Raw genomic sequence first — 18,148 nt, 5'->3', positions numbered from 1 at the left:
TTTCTTGGGGACACCTGTCTCCTAACTGTAGGGACTGACTCCCCAGGACTTTGGTTTGTGGGGGCGCCCTGGGCGACCGTCCCATCTGGGACCAGACCCACCTCTGGGAGGTCATTGCCCAGGATACAATCTAGAGGGAGGTCAGCACTGACTACCACCCTAAACCAGTCAATGATACCCTCCCTCTCTAGGGGCACTATGGCTACAGGTTTGGAGGTGACCTCCCCTGTGGCTATCCTGACTTTCCTGGTCTCTCCTGGGACATACATGTCTGGGGTCACTAACCGGTCACTCACTATAGAGTGACTGGCACAGGTGTCTCTCAGGCCAGTGGGAGGGATCCCATTCACCTGAATGGGGTGGAAGTGCCTACTTCCACCCTCAGGGATCACCAGCTTACCATCTGGTCCTGTCTCCCAGCTCAATGCTAGGAGGACTTCATCATCTGAGGAGTCCTCCTCCATGGCTACACTGGACAGCCCAGTGCTAACCACCTTCTTTGGACAGGCTGCATCCCCTCTGAAGCGACCTGTCTGCTGACAGTCAAAGCAAGCCCTACTGTCCAAGAGCTTTTTTAACCCTGGGTCTCCCTGTCTCTGCTTGTTAGATTGGGAGTGGGATTTACTCTCCTCCTTCTTAGGATTCTGGGGTACAGAGGGAGTCTCTGTGGTGGGCTTACCACCTCCCTCCTTAGGTTTTTGGGGACCTGACCCCCCCTTCTTGGAGTCTCCCCCCTGGGACTTGACAACCACCCTGGTTCTCAACCACTCATCAGCTGCCTCCCCTAGCTCTCTAGGGTTGGTCTGCTTAGAGTTCACTAGATGCTGGCGTAACCTTTCTTGGGTACAATTGGTCAAGATGTGCTCTCTCATGATCAGATTGTATAACCCCTCATAAGTATTTACTTTGTTACCAATAATCCAGCCCTCTAGTGCCTTTAGTGAGGTGTCTACAAAGTCAACCCAAGACTGGGTACTGACCTTCTGGGTGTCCCTGAACTTCATTCTATACTGCTCTGGGGTCAGACCAAATTTCTTGGCTAAGCACCTCTTCATACTAGGGTATGAATCTGCCTCCTCCCCCCTTAAGGTCAGAAGCCTATCCCTCCCTGAGTTGGGGACCAACTCCCACAAAAGGGAACCCCAGTATTGAGGCCTAACCCTTCTCATTTGGAGTACCCTCTCAAAGGCCTCCAACCACTTGTCTATATCATTCCCCTCTACATAAGCAGGAACCACCCCCTTGGGTAATCTGGGGCAAACTCCCCCACCCATGGACACCTCAGCTTCTTTATCGCTGCCACCATCTCTTTTCTCCTTGTTTGCCCACTTTTTCTTTTCTAGGGCCAGCTTGTCTGCTTCCAAAGCTATATATGCTAGCTGGGCCTCCAGCTCTCTTTCCCTGATGGATGGGTTCTCTCCTCCTGAAAGGACCCCCTTCCCACCACTAGCTTTGGGTCTGTCCCTAGTGACTGTATGTAATGAGGACCGTTCTTCCTCATCCTCACTTAGGCTCAGATGCCCTCCCTCCCCTGAGTGGTTAGAGCTAGCACCCTCCCCTGTTTCTTCCTCCTCTGGAGCTTCCCCTAGGTCTACCTCTTGGGCCTCAGCCCATGCTGTCAGGGATTTGATCAGGACTTGCTTCCTGAGGTCAGTGGTTGCAGGCAACCCTCTTTCAGTACACAACCCCCTAAGCTGGACTACTGTCAGTGTGGGTAGGCTAGCCAGATCAAGCTCCATGGTTCCCTGGTTTTGTGTCAACAAAAACTTTTTGCAAAAATTGGAAACAATAATTTAGAAAAATTAAAAAAATTCAATAATAGAAATTAATCCAAAAAAAATAATAATTTAATTTTGTAAAAAAAAATTAAAAAAAAATAAAACATATTTTTGCACTAAGACAATTTAAAGGATTTTTAATTTTTTTTACTTAAAACTGTAACGTGATACTGAACACAAATACAGGATCCCACCGCTGCCACCAAAAATGTTGGAAAATGGGTTATTGGTAAGGGCAGGTAGGTACCTACACCTAGCAACAAGCCACTAACCTCCACTTATGTCCAGTTAGGTCTCAGTAAATTAACCCCAGCTCAACCCTTGGTAGCTTGGCAACGAGCGTCAAGGCTTAACTTAGGAGACAGTGTGTAAAGCATTCAAATATCACAAAACAGTAATTAAATAAAACACAGGAAACTGTTTAAAAATCCGAAACCAATTTACAAAAATAGTTTATATTTTTATCTTTAAAATGACACCAAAACGAATAAAATCGGATAAAGGGAACCGGAGATATGAATTTTTAAAGAATTATTACTTTTCTAGCGCTTAGAAACAAAAAGCGCCAATCGGGTCATCTGGTTGCACCTCGACCGGGGCAAAGTCAAACTTTCAGGCCGACCGCGATGGAGCCCTGCTCGGCTACAGGTCGCGGGAGGCCTCGGTTAAAAAGTTACCTTCTGACTTAGTCTTTATTTTGAAGATTTTCTTCAGCGGGACGAACCTGCCAGTCCTATCCGACCTCCTGGAGCCCTTCTCCGGATACGCGATGCTGGATTCCTCGGTGGAGATTTTTACCTTCGGACTTAGTCGTTTTTTTCGAGGTGAAAATCCTTCGACCGGGGTAAACCTGGATCTTGATCCGACGTCCATGGAGCCCTTCTCGGATACGATGGCTGGGAGGTCCCGGTCAACTTTTTACCTTCGGACTTAGTCTCTTTTTCGGAGATTTTTCTTTACCGGGACGAACCACCCAATCAGGCCGGGTCGCGGTTGAGGCAAGCCGGCTAGAATTTCTGCGGCGGGTCGGTCCCTCTATGGAGCTTTTTTACAAAAATTCGCAAATCTTCTCCAAACTTCTGGGGCTTCACCCAGATGTTCTTTTAAGGTTCTTTTGGGGTCCACAGCTCACCCCAAGGGTCCAGAAGTTCTGAGATGGTCCTTGGGGGGGTGCGGACTACAACTCCCAGAATGCACCTGGCACAAACTCCTTTTTGGCCACTAGGCAGTGGTCAGCTGGTCGCTTTCTTCAGGAGTTGGTGCAGGGGACTCTGGATAGCAATTTTTCACCTGTAGCAAACAGGGAGTCCCTCCTTGAACCAGTTGAAGCCAGGCAAAGTCCTTCTTGTGGTGAAGCCCAAGTGTGCAGCTGGTGCAGTCCTTCTGAGTGCAGGTTCCAGGTGCAGGCCAGGGGTCCAGCAGTGCAGTCCTTCTTCTCCTTTAGTTCTTTTCTTGTTGAATTCTGGTGGGGATCTGAGGTGTGGGTGCAGGTCTGCCAGTTTTATCCTTGCTCCTGGGTGAAAAGCAGGGGAGTCCTGGTTCTCCAATCACGTACAGGGTCGTCCCCCTGTGATGACCACTTCCTGGGAAGTGTGGCAAAAATCCATCCCAGAAGGCAACATTCTCTAAAAATCCAACATGGCTGAATCTGATTTTTGGAGGTTACATCTGGCTGAGCCCACCCACTGGTGTGGCTAAAAATCATAAACACACCCCTCTCCTGCCCTCTCCTAATCTAATCAAGGGGGCACCTAGTTGTCTGGGGTTGCAGGATGTGGGGGTGTTGCTGGTTGCTCCAAATGTCCTTCTCTGCCTTTGAAGACCAGTTTGGCAGCCCTCCCCCTTCCTGCCTCACCATCTGCTGAGGGGAGATTCTCTCCCACAGGCACATTCCTTTGTGTGAAGCCAGGCCACTTCACACCTCATCAAGGCAGCTTGGCTAAGCTGCTACAGGCTGGCCAATTAGAGCACAGCAGCAAAAACAATGCAGGGCTGAAATTGGCAACTTTTTAGGTAAAGTCTAAAACTCTTTACCTGAACAAGTTATATTAAATCCCACAACTGGAAGTTGTGGGATTTATTACAACAATTAATTTGATACCAAATTCTTGGTATGCATCTTTTAAGGAGACTTTAACATTTAAAACAAAGTCTCCCCATTCTAGCCTATGAAGGCCATTTACTACAATGAGGGAAAAACTAATTTGGCTGTTTTTACCTCACCAGGGCTTATAAAACTATTTTTATAAAGTCCCTGCTTATAGTTACATGGCACCCAGCCCTAGGGGCACATAGGGCACACCTTAGGGGTGACTTATATGTACAAATAAGGTAGTTTAAGACTTTGGAACTACTTTTAATTCCAAAGTCGAATTTGCATATAACTTTAATTTAAAAGCAGCCAGCAAGGCAGGCCTGCCTTTAAAATGACACTGGGCACCTCAGCAGTGTCCCTAAACCTACATGCCCTACCATATACTAGGGACTTATAGGTAGGTTAACTTAGCCAATTATAATTAGCCTAATTTGCATATTGATTTTACACAGAGCACAGGCCCTGGGACTGGTTAGCAGTACCCAGGGCACCATCAGAGTCAGGAAAACACCAGCATAAAGTGGAAAATGGGGGCAAAAAGTTAGGGGGCCTCTGCAATCAGCCCTGTTTTCTCACACTGTGGGGCTCTGAAAAGCAATGGATTGGAATGCTACCTGGAGTGATTGTCTCTGGTTAGACTGTTTGCAAGCATTTGGGTATTTGATTGCTAGTAGTATGCCTAGAAATGTGAGGCTGATGCAGTTTTCCAAGCCTACTAATGCCAATGTTAGTGAATTCTAAAAAGCAAAAGTTTGCATCCATTCAAGGAGTACTGGGTGGTAGATATACTACGTACATACTACGTATGGTAAGCCAGTCACTATATATATATATATATATACATATACATATATATATGGCAAAAGACTTTGTCACTATCTAGCTCGGCGAGGATAGCACTGTGCTGATCCTATGCTTAAAGACTTTGCTAGATAAGCAGACATTTGAGGTGAGCAAATCTAGAGTGTCGCTGGTGTTGCAGGGTGCTTCTTACTAGAGCAGCTCTCCACCTAAAATTGGGAACTTCCCAGAGTTCTCCTTTGTTTTTTTGCATGTATATATATATATATATATTTAATTGGGTAATAGGAATAGTGCCCGGCGCTTCTATTTCAGTGTACTGCCCCCCCTCCCAGTGTGATAAAATTATAACATAAATGCATTAATACACTAGAATACAATTTCAATGGTACTTCTTCATTCTTTCTTTTGTAATTTTTAGTTGAGTCTCTTTATACAGGACAAACAGCCAACACGTGTTTCACACACACCACACTTTTTTTGGGCTGTTTATATAAGATAAAAAATGAGCATAAAAAATTATGAAAATATACATTAGACAACTTCACTTCATAACAGAAAGTATAATATAATTACAAGATCACTTTTGGAAATTATTACATACTTTTTTATACTTAGGCAAATATACCCAAACTTTAAAGAATGATTTGCCACCCCATATCCCAGGGGACAGAGACAAGTCAATGAATTCACAATAACCACACACAGAGCAGTAACCCTTGGCCAGACATAGCTAGTTGGATCTCTTTTCTGTCTTCATATTTTTCTCATGCTAAACACATGACCTTAAATTAACTATTATCCATAGAAATTGAATTATCCTTGTGATACCGATTCTTCACATCTCAAATTCATAATGGTCCACATATGCACATATGATACCTGCAAATATAATTCACAGTGTGTTATGCTCCTATACATAAATCCAGATAATAAATATTTATAATACTTCATCTGAAACACTTGCTAAAAATATATAAAAAGAATGATCTATTGCTACATCATAGGAAGTCAATCTGGATGAGTTTTCACACTAATCACAATTAAAAAAAAAAGAAATAGCTAAATTATGTGACTAACTATCTCACCTTGTCAAACAATGTTAATAGATGTCTTGCTTCTCAGTCTGAATTCTTAGATTCCCCCTGTTCATAATGGGATACTACAGAACGTAAATAAAAAGTGATTCTTTGGACCCAAAAAATACACTTTGACACTACATTAGCACATTCAATCTTGAATTTAATTATTAGCACTGTACCCTACTAAGAATAGGAGATCCAGTTCTACAATCACTAATATTCACTGTTAATGTTCTATAAAAACATAACCAAAATTACCCTTGTTTCATGTCACTGCCATATTGCCTCCCAATGTCTTCACGCTACCCAGCCACAACTAATTCACATGGCACCTACAAAATATCAGTACTCACCCTCACTACCCCAAAATGCTTAGAGGTGGGTACACCAAGATAAGAGAAAGTCTCACCGATGAGTGTCGTAATTTATGGGGTAATTAGCAGTGAATGGTGAGTGCATAGCAGTGATGGCTAGGGTTGGCTGCAGGGCCTGGTCTGTGGGCCAGTCCCCGTGGCCAACCCCATAACCACCCAACCCTGTGCTGTGGCCCTGCGCAGGGGGGTTGGCCTGGCTTTGTCTATCTGTGGACAGAATATAATTGACCACTTCCATTTCTGCCTCTAGCATATGTTAGAGAACACAGAGGCAGTTTTAAGGAAAAGGCCAGTTAATTGAACAAAGGTATCCTTCATTAGGATTTTCAGTCCTACCCCAGTCAGTGTATCTCGGTAAGTACCATTGCAGTGCACAATCATGAGGTGAGGTGGTTAGAAATCTCTAATGCTTTCAACCAATGGAAGCAATTGCTACCATGTTAACTCTCTGACCAACCCAAATAAAACCCACATTAGGGATACCCAAATCCCTGTCATTGTCACTCTTTGTAGCATACTCAATAGCCCAAAAAACATATCTATGACTTACAATCCACATTCTAACCATTTTGAAGAGAAGGAGCAGTAGCACACAGAGGAAGGCTGCAGCTGAATGATGCAGTCTTCGAAATGTGAGGTGGTTAAAAAAACATAAATTTGATTGGATGTTGTAGATACATTGGTAGATAGAAATAGGTTGTGAATAATAATTTTTAATCAGTACATGTGTGATTGGCTGATTCTTTCTCAAATAAGTAATGCTATTTTGGATATACTTACATTCTCTAATAGTCAACCCCACCTGCTACAGAACAAAGTAAAGCAAGTCTGCTGCTGAGAAAATGTAATTTGAAATTTTGAACTACTCGTACAGTTGAGTGTTCCAAAGGAGGTTGCTATAGCAGCTGAGCTGAAAGAGTGTGAGGGGGAGTTTAGTCAACTATCGTTTTAATCTGCAAATTTGAGTGATTTTGGTGCAATGGTGTTTGAAAACTTATATTTTTTTGAATCACTATTATTATTTTATTGTGAGTGCATCTGAAAAATAACCTAAAAGCAATGGTACATATATTTTTTTAACCCCTGTCTGGAATCGTGACTCCATCACGAAGTTACACACGAGGGCCACGCTGAGTGCCGCGAAGGAGTCGGAGCTCTAGTCACACACACAACCAAATTGGCTTCTTTCTAAAAGTACAGTGAAGGGTTAATAGTCATTAGCCACTCAGTTGTGGAATAAGAAAAATAAAATGTGAAACACAGTTTGTGGTTTGCTAACTAGGGCAGTATAAGTGAGAGAAAAGTTGAATAGGTTGTCATTAATGGTTCTTTGGTGTGAGAGTGGTGTCCCATTCTTATACGGAGATTCCATACCCATTAAAAGAAAAAGACTTAAAGTGATATTGTGACAGTATTTTATATATCAACAAAAGCTATTTAGCAGGTATGTCAATTACAGTATATGTTTAAAAGAAATCTGCCTTCACAGCTGTGTTTGTAGACAAGAGGGATCAAAGTGCATATGATATAGAGAAAACTATAGTGTCTAACATACAGTCAGAGAGGTATTGATACTTTTATTAAAAAATGTAGTAATATATTTATTATTTCAGAAAATGATTAACACTACTACATGTTAAACCATGTTTTTTTGTAGTGCAGCAGAGTTTATATGCACTCTTTAAGTTCCAAGTTGAGTTAGTATTTATAACCACTTTCAAAGACTTACAGTTACTTTTTTACCAGATATACGTTTTGTCTATAGACGGATGCATGTAGCTTATAGGGAGGGTGGTATGTGCTTATAATATAAGAGATATACTTTGAATTTGTAGCTTATCACTTCTGCATTTATATTTCCATATTGCGCATTATAAGTCAGTGTTTCAGGTATAGTATCACAAACCTGTTTTAAAAGGACACTCATACATCAAGTCAAAAAGGTATTTAGGAAATTATGTATTTGAAAACATATTCACAGAGCACATCCAAGCATAGAGTTGTGCATACAGTATAACTGGCAGGCACGCAATCATGCATAAACTAACACACCCAGTCGTAGAGCTGTACATACACAAACATCCCCAGGCACACAATGATACTTATGCCGTCATACCCACACCATCACTAATACATACACTTATACTGCCATATATACACTGATGTACGAAATAACACAGACAGGAACACACTGATGTACAGAGTAATATGAATAGACACACCCTCAGGTATACGGTGACAAACCCAGGTATGCACTTAAGTAAAGACTGACACTGCCAACCTCACACTGATATATTCATTGATACAACCCAGTACACACTGATGCATACATTGACACATCCATGTACCCCCTGATGCACACAGTGACACAACCAGCCACACAGTAATGAATAGACATATACACTTAAAAACACAGTCATACATGCAATCATATTTCCTAACATACAGTACTATATAGACTGTACCCCTGAAGTACACATTGATGCGTATGGTAAGACACCTAGGCACATGGTGATAGATTCACCGACATAATCAGGTTCACACTAAGGCTTAAAGTGACACAGTCACTCTCACACTGATGCATACACTCACAGACACACACTCACGCATACAATGACACAACCAGGCAGACACTCATAGATATGCTGACAACCCCAGGAACACAATGGTACATACATTGAGGCACCCAGGCATTCACTCGTGTATACAGTGACACACCCAAGCAGATGCTTGCAAATACAATGACAAAATCAACACACTCTGATGCATATGCTGACACTCCCTGTCAGATACAAATAGATACAATGTTATACCCAGATATACACTGGCGCATATTCTGACATACCCAGGTACTCACTGTTGTGTACACTAAGTATGCAGCAATACACTGAGACATACAATAAGGCACCTGGGTACATATTCAAGAGTAGTCGTACACACTCATTCACATACTGGTGCATAGTTTAAGACTTCGAGGCAGAGAGTTAGGCATATAGGGCCAGATGTATCATCAAGGCCATTTGCGATTCGGAAATAGCGATTTTTAAGAAATCGCTATTTCCGACTCGCAAAGTGCCATGTATCACATTTGCGAATCGGTAATAGCGATTTCTTAAAAATCACAAATGCTATTACCGATTCGGCAATTGCGATACCGGCCCCATTCGCACCTATGGGCCTGTTGGCCCATATCTGCAAATTATTTGCATTTCCAAAATTGTGATTTCTGAACAAGAAATCGCAATTTTGGAAATGCAAAACCCCAGGGTGCTGGGGGCCTAAGGCCCCCTCTGCTGCCCCCCAACATTTTTTGGGGGGACATGTAAGGTGCACACATGCCAAAAGGGCATGTGTGCTTTACATGTACAATTTAAAAATGCATTTTAAATGCATTTTTAAATTTTGCACATGGTTACCACCAAGTTGAACTTGGTGGTAATTAGCGATTCCTAAATGCCAATATCGCATTTAGGAATTGCTTCATACATGTGCTAAGGAATCGCAAATAAGGAATCCTTATTTGCGATTTCTAATTTAGAGAGTCGCAATTTGCGACTCTCTAAACAGGGTCGCAATTTTAAGGAATCGCTATTTTAGTGATTCCTTAAATTGCGTTCAGAATGTATTTTATACATTCTGAAATGGCATTTTGCATTTGCAAACGTGCATTCGCACCGTTTGCGAATGCAAAATCCTTTCATACATCTGGCCCATAGTGACACACCCAGCATTAGATAGATGCATATGCTGACAAGCCCTGTCTCATGGTTAGGCATGCACTACCATATTGAGAAACACACTAATGCATTTGATAAGATACTCAGACACATACTAATACATTCAATGACACACGGAAATGCAGATTGATGCATACAGTGCAAAACTTATTCAGACATTGATGAGTATGATAATAGAAACATGGCATTCTCTGCTTTAAACATCAAAAGTAATAGATGTAGAGTGCCTACAATATAGTGATGTGAGTGTATTAGAATCACATGTTTAAGATATAGAATTTAACAGTTTATAATGCAAATGTAAATATGTTGTTAATTTTAGTTTTTTTATTTCAGACATCTATTCGTATTAAACAAACATTTAAGATGCTGAAAAAAAGCAGAAAGAAAAAAAGAAACTGAGGAAAGCATGCTATCTGCTTGCAACAGAGAAACAAAAGGGACAACATAAGGACAACGTGATTAAAGAGAAAAGAGCTGCTGAAAAGAGAGGCAAACAAGTTCTTAAAGTTTTCTGTGGGAAATTGCAAAGTCTACAAAAGCAAGTAAATAAAAAGGAAAGTAAATAAAAAGGAAAACTTAACTAAAAGACAACAACATTTCAAAGAAATTAGAGTTAGAATGTCTTGTGCCTGGGCAATTCACAATCTTATGAAAAATATGAAGCAGTACAAAAGGAGAAGAGAAGTGGGTTAACAAAAAGAACGTGTTGGGGCTGTAGTTGTTAAGGTGTCTGCTTAAAGAGGAAGCTTTTTATTTTGATTCTTACTAGAATGAGAGCACTGGATAAAACAGTGCTGGGTATGAAGCGATGCAACCAAAGGAAAAGACTTGTTAATAAAAGTATTTTTTGTAAAATCTTTAGTGGTGAATGGAAGCATACGTCCAGTGAAGAACCTTTATTTTATGAAGAAGGTTATTTTCAAGAGAACACATTAGTGCATGCAGTGGATTCAACTGATCAATGTTATGAGATGAAGGATAGCAATCTCTTTGAAAAATAAGAGTTTGTTCTTAGAAATGTGGAAGAGCTGATAGCTGAAGAGGTTCAGGGAAGGCATAGACAGGGCCTTGTTTACTAATGGAGCAGTAGTAGTATTTGTAGTATTCGGCAGCAAGCTATTGATTTTTCCAGATATTGTACACATGAGTTTCCATGCAGAAGTCTAAAGCAAAACAATTCAATTTTACAAGGATTAGATCTATGCAAAGTAGGAAAGTATAGTAATTTACAAGGACATTCATTAGCATGTATATAAAAAAAAAGTGTGCCAATTCACCTTTCATCACTTTAGAATGTTGACAGTTCACCACTCAAAAATGCAAAATGTAGTTAGGAGACTTTACAATGTGAAGCCTTATGTGTAGGAGAAATGAATAGAGTACTTTTGCATCGTACAGTAGGAAAGGTAGAAAATGTTTGTGAGGATGTGCAGTTTCATTTCTTTGATTCTGAATTGGATTCTAGGGAGAGTGAGGAATTTGTAGGTACAGGTATTGAGGAACAAATCATAGGTATTAGTACTGAAAATTTTGAAATAAAGATTATAAATTTTAACACAGCTTGTTCAGAAAAACCAAACTATGGTGGTCATGATGACCCTGGCGGTATTACAACCGCAGGGCCAAAACGACGGGAGCACCGCCAACAGGCTGGCGGTGCCTCCCAGCGTATTTTGACCGCGGCTGTAGTGCCGCGGTCGCACCGCCGGGGCTGGCGGTTTTCCGCCACAATGGCCCCGGCGGATGTAATCCGCCAGGGCAGCGCTGCCCAGGGGATTACGAGTCCCTGACCGCCAGCCTTTTTCTGGCGGTCTGAACCGCCAGGAAAAGGCCTGCGGTACGGGGAGTCGTGGGGCCCCTGGGGGCCCCTGCACTGCCCATGCCACTGGCATGGGCAGTGCAGGGGCCCCCTGACAGGGCCCCATGCGGCTTTTCACTGTCTGCTGTGCAGACAGTGAAAAGCGCGACGGGTGCAACTGCACCCGTCGCACGCCCGCAACACTGCCGGCTCCATTTGGAACCGGCTCCCATGCTGCGGCCCACATCCCCGCTGGGCCGGCGGGAGGAAACCAGGTTTCCGCCCGCCGGCCCAGCGGGGATCTCCAAATGGCCGCGGCGGGGGTGCGGCCGCATCGGCGGCCGCATGGCGGTCAGATCTTGGCGGGCGGCTGATGCCGCCCGCCAAGGTCGTAATGACCCTCTATGTTTGTATTACTTGTCGGCGCACTCACTACAAAAGTCAAACACAAAACGTAGATGTATTTTCCAAAACTGAAGGGAAAAACAGAGAGAAGTGGAAAGAATTTGCAGCTTTATTATTTGTAGAGTAGCAAATTGACTTGTCCTTTCAGCAAGTTATATGTAAGTACTGCAATGATAAGTCAGAGGATCATAAAACACCAGCCGGAGCAGTACACAACAGAGTGGAACTTGTGACTATTCCAGAACAACTGCGAGATTTAAATGTGTATGAATCAATCCTTATACAGTCTGTACATCCATTTCAAGAAATTATATGATTGGAACCAAAAACGGGTAAATTACATTCAACAGAATTACAGAAAGGCCTTAAAGGTAACATTCAAACTGTAGGTGTAGACAAAGACACTGATGAGTCACTTACTATTTTCGTAAATGGTAAATTTAGCAAGGGTCAGTTAATGTTAATAAAGTAAAACAGGCAAAGTTATACCTGGTACAACATAATGTTGATTATAAAATATGTTGTAGATGTACCAAATGGTGAAGGTGACAGTTTGCCAGCAAGTGTACGGATAGAGAAAATGGATTGATCCTGATCAGAAGAAATTTATGAGCACTACAGCATCCATCCGTTACATTCCAAAGAAGTCATTGGTGATGCTGTTGAGCTATTTCAAATGAAACAAGCAAATAGAGCTCCAGTGTTCCATTTTCACCAACTATCTAAAAATGTTAACTGATGAGATACAAAAAGGAAGAAATCATTGCTGTTAGGTAGCTAAGGATAATTCTCATAGCAGCCAAAGTTCAGCACCACTAAGTCAGGATCCTCTTGGACAACCTATAATTGAAAATGAAGGTGGAATAGCTATTCAATGGAACAAGACGAGACATGAATCTGTAAATCTAGAACAGTTAATTGCACAACTTAGCAATGAACAGATGGACATTTATATTGAAGTAAAAGACAAACTAGAATATGGATTTCTTCATGTGAAAAAAGGATACAATTGCTCATCATTTTATACTTTTATATATCAGTAGCCAAGCTGGTACTAGTAAAAGCTTTTTAATTAAAGTTCTGTCCACTTACCTACACAAGACTACAAAATCAAATGTATTGTATTTAATTTACAGTAATAGCACCAACTGGATTAGCTGCAAACAGCATCTAAGGGGTAACTTTACACAGATTACTTATACTACCGTTAGAACATGACAGCAAACTGGAATACCAGAAGTTATCTGGTGCAGCTTGTCATGAGCTGGCAAGAGATTGGAAGAAGTTGAAGCTTTGAATTATTGATGAGGTAAACGTGGTTTTAAATCTAATGCTTGCCTTTGTTCACCTGAGAATGCAACAGATTTTAAAAACTGAATACGAAATCCAGTTTGGAAGAAAGCATTTAATTGTTTTTGGTGACCTATAAATTACTCCTGTAAAAGGACAGTCTGTTTTCAAAACTCTTTCACATGAAGAAACTGAGAACTCTTTGGGAAGTATTGGTAATGTAAACATTTGGCAGTATTTCAAATGCAAGGAATTTGTGACAAATATGTGTTAAGCTTCTGACATGGAATATGGAAACATTCTAAAGGACATTGGAATAGGAGTTCTGAAAGAGAAGGGAAAACATATGTTGGAAAGTTGGATTATTAGGAAACTGTTTTCCTGTAAGTGCACAACAGCAGAGCTAATGTGTAACTTTTGTAAAGTAGGGAAATCTATAGCTCTTTAATGCTTACCCTTCAAGAGTGTACCCATTTAATGAATAATTAAATAAAACTAGAGAATAAGGACATTTTGACAATGACTGCTATCAAAAAATGAAACACCAAGGAGTGACTGTGTTACTTAGTGAAAAATACATTGAACTCCTTGGACAAATCTATATCCAGGACTCGTGGACTAGAGAAGTGTTTACATGTCTGTACAAACTGTGGAGTAATTTTAAAAAGTAATTTAAGTGTTGAATAAGAATTAGTCAATTGTTTCATTAAATACCCTAACCATAATGAAGTTGAATTCTTAGCTATAAGGTTTGATCAGGTTGATGGTGTTAAGCAAATTGGGCAATGTGTTGTATGCTTTTTGTTTGTAAAATACTTATATGTCTGGCAAAAACAGTTCCCAATCTGTTTTGCATATGCTGTAACTATCCACAAGTCTCAAGGTTTAAGATGCTGCATTTATTAATATTGGAAGTACAGTATTTTAAGAAGGAGTGTTCTATGTAGCATTGTCATGAGTTTGAACATTGTCTGGTTTGTTTCAGGTTGATTTTGATGGGACGAAGCTTAGTGCTGATGCAAATTGTGTAAGAGAGCACAACAGATTAATAAGTAAATATGCTCCTCATTTTGGAACTATCCTGTTTATGAAAAATGGCTATTATGTCCTATGCAGAAACTGACAACAGAATCAACAGAAATTGCAGAAGAGCAAGGCTAAACAAAAAGGTGTCAAGAAAAAAAAGGAAAATGATGAAGATATTGTAGGCTTCCAGTTGGATGACACTAATGTGGTAAACTGCTATGCTAACGTTGTACTCAATGTTCTCTTCCATCTTCCACATGTTGTAAATGCAATTCAAGAAAAACCATGAAACACATTGTGCACAGCACTGTTTTATTCTCTTCAATGTTATCTCGTGACAGAAGTGTAATTCCGTCTGCTTCAGGCATTCGAGAACTCATAGGAAAATATAATGGAACTGTAGTATTTACTCTAAATGTTCAACAAGATGCATAGGAAATTATTATGGTGATCCTTGGAGTTTTAGAAGATGTAAATATTGATGAAATATTAGGACTGAGTTATACATGGAACTATGAGTGTGAATATTGTTTTTTCTTATCCACCACAGAAATCCAAAATGAGCAATTTCTCTACTTAACTCTGCTGGATTCTAAAAAGTGTGTCTTAAACAGAGGGACCAAAATATGACCTGTCCAAGTTCTAAATCAAATGTATTGTCTACATTGCTTATACGGATAAGTGGTAAATACATTATAGCAATCCTTCAACAATGCAAAGCACATGGAATAACATTGCACACAGATATTATAAACTTTAAAGCTGGGCAGATATCAATTTCTTACTGTACTTTGCCTATCATCTTCCATGAATGCCTTAATATTACATCTGGACATTTTACTGTCTATTTGAAGGCTCCAACTGGATGGACTGAGTGCAATGACAGCAGTCTGCAATTCAAACAAAAACTACCTTTCAAACTTCCTAATTCTTACCTATTATTTCTCCAGCCAAAGCTTTAAGAAGAGTTTGTTGAAAAATATATGAGATGCAGCCTTCTATGTTGAACATTAATGCTTAATACACCATTCAGCCTACCAGGGGTCCTGTCTTGAAAAAGATGTCAAAAACTGAAATATAGATTAAATATGTTCAAAAGATTTCTACTAAAAAATACAGTTTTCTCTCCACATGGATCATCACTTTTTAAGACATCATTCGGCCTATCAGGGTTAATGTCAACAAAAGGATATCCAAAAATAAAGTGTGGATGAAATATCTTCATAGGATTTCTGGAAGACAATGACTATATGGTCTTCTTTCTACGTGGACCATCACTGTTTAAGACATAATTTGGCCTCTCAGCGATGATGTCAACAAAAGGATATCCAAAAATGAAGTGTGGATGAAATGTCTTCTTAGGATTTTTGGAAGAAAATTACCAAATGGTCTTCTCTCTACATGGATCATCATTGTTTAAGACATTATTCGTCCTATCTGGGCATATGTCAACAAAAGGATATTAAAAAATGAGGTGTGGATGAAATATCTTCATAGGATTTCTGGAAGAAAATGACTATATGGTCTTTTCTCTACCTGGATCATCACTGTTTAAGACGTTATTCGGCCTTTCAGGGGTGATGTCAACAAAGGGATATCCAAAAATGAAATGTGGATGAAATGTCTTTATAGGATTTCTTGAAGAAAATTACTATGTGATCTTCTCTCTACGTTGACCATCACTGTGTAAGACATCATTTGGCCTATTAAAGGTGATGTCAACAAAAGGATATCGAAAAATGAAGTGCGGATGAAATATCTTCATAGAATTTCTAGAAGAAATTGAATATATGGTATTCACACTATGTTGGTTATCATTCTTTAAGACATCATTCGGCCTATCAATGGTAACATCCACAAACGTATGTGGAAAATGCAAGTGTTATATATATATGTTTGTAGTTTTGTCCCAGTTATAATAATAACCAAAATGGGTGTATAAGTGACTGAATTGGTAAGTGAGTGGCTGTGTCAGTGACTGTATGGTTCACTGTATGTGTTTGTGTGTGTGTGTGTGTGTGTGTGAGTGGTCAGTAGTTTTACCGGTCTGTGAATGAGTATATGAGTAGTTGTCTGTGTGTGGATGTACAAGAGTTTGTATGGGGTGTGACTGGGGTGTGTGAGTGGTTCTGTGTATGATGTAATCAGTGATGTCATTTGAGATGTAATCAGTGATGTCATGAGTGATATCACTGACCATGTCATGAGTGATATAATATGCGAGGTCATAAGCAGTGCATTACGGGGGTACAAACTATAGTTAGCCCAGGTAACTATAACTGCTGAATTTCAATGGTTTTCTGAGTGTCAAATGTGAGTCTAACTATAAAGACCCTGTAACACGTTTGTTTTTTTTCAGTGAATTTCTAAGTTTTTTTAAATTCTATTTCCTAACTATAATGTCCCTGTAACCTTTGTTTTTCAGTGAATTTCTATGTTTTTTAACGTAAATTGATTTGCCCGTGTGCAGCGATATTTGGCTGTAGGGCCTGTCTTGTGACCAGGCCCTACAGCCAACACCCTATAAAGACTCAACCATGCACAAATTATAGCGGGCGTCAGGTAGCTGTACTAATTAAATGGTGTATTTTTTTTTTTATACAAAAAATGTAGAAGTTGTGCACCATACACGAACCCTTGTGAACAGTACGCGACTTCCGTGTGGTTTAGATATTTATAGAAAACATATATAGAAGTTATTAAAATTTATTTTAAGGTAAAAGGTTTAGTGATATTGTTCAGTAAGTACCACAGCAAAAGATAGCATATATTATAATTGTCTTTCTACTAGTTTTTTGTGAGTCGCAATGTCATCGCACATTTTGCCGCCATGTATTTGCGGAATCACAGAGGGTACATGACTCTGGCGTTTTTCAAGAGTAGCAAAAAACATATAGAGACACTTTGAATGTTTAAATTAAAGGAACAGGTTTACTATAAAACAAAAAGAAATTGTAGAGAAGAAATACTCGATGGAGACGCGATGGTGTTGCGCATCCCACGTGACCCGGGAAAAAATTGATTTTATTGGTTAAATACCTTTCAGTCTTCCATACAGAAAGGTCCCATCCATTCTTCTTTGCTTTGGGAGTGGCTGTGACCTTCCACGCTTGTCTCTCCCAACTTATCATTTTGAATTTTGGTTGGTGTTTGCTACATTTTTCATTTCGAAAGCATGACATCTTTGGCAGGACACCTGCAAGAGAAGGAAGTAAATGTTGTGGAGGAAGAAGAACCAGTTCCTGAGAGGAGGAAGGAAAGCATAGTATGGGAATATTTCACCATCCAAGAAGGCGAGACGAAGTTGAATGCATACAAAGTGACATGCACACTCCCCAGAAAGGTACTGTTACGAGGGTATGATACAAAATATTAATGTGGTTCTTCAAGCATGTGCAAACATTTGAGTACCATCCACTCTACTTGTCTTGCTATAGCTGAGATGCAACAGTTCGAATTGGAACAAGGAACCTCTAGTGCCACCAATCCACAACCAGGAACATCATCTGCAGGAGGGCTGGTTTCAGGAGTGCCAACTGTCATTCTGGAGTTCAGCAAAGTTGGTATTTTTGCCTAAAATGCAAAAAGTGGAGTGTAGGTGAACAAGCTGTGCTTACTCTAGTGCAGACCAATAATGCACATAAATTGTAATTTTTTGGAGCTGTTGCACAATTTGTGTTTTTTTTTCAGTGCTTGCTGTTCCAAATGATGTTACATTTTTTCACAAATAGTAAAGAAAATTCCCATAAAACTTAAAAA

Source organism: Pleurodeles waltl, chromosome 1_2 (genome assembly GCF_031143425.1).
Source record: "Pleurodeles waltl isolate 20211129_DDA chromosome 1_2, aPleWal1.hap1.20221129, whole genome shotgun sequence".
NCBI classification, from domain to species: domain Eukaryota; kingdom Metazoa; phylum Chordata; class Amphibia; order Caudata; family Salamandridae; genus Pleurodeles; species Pleurodeles waltl.
This window is presented reverse-complemented; position numbering follows the sequence as displayed.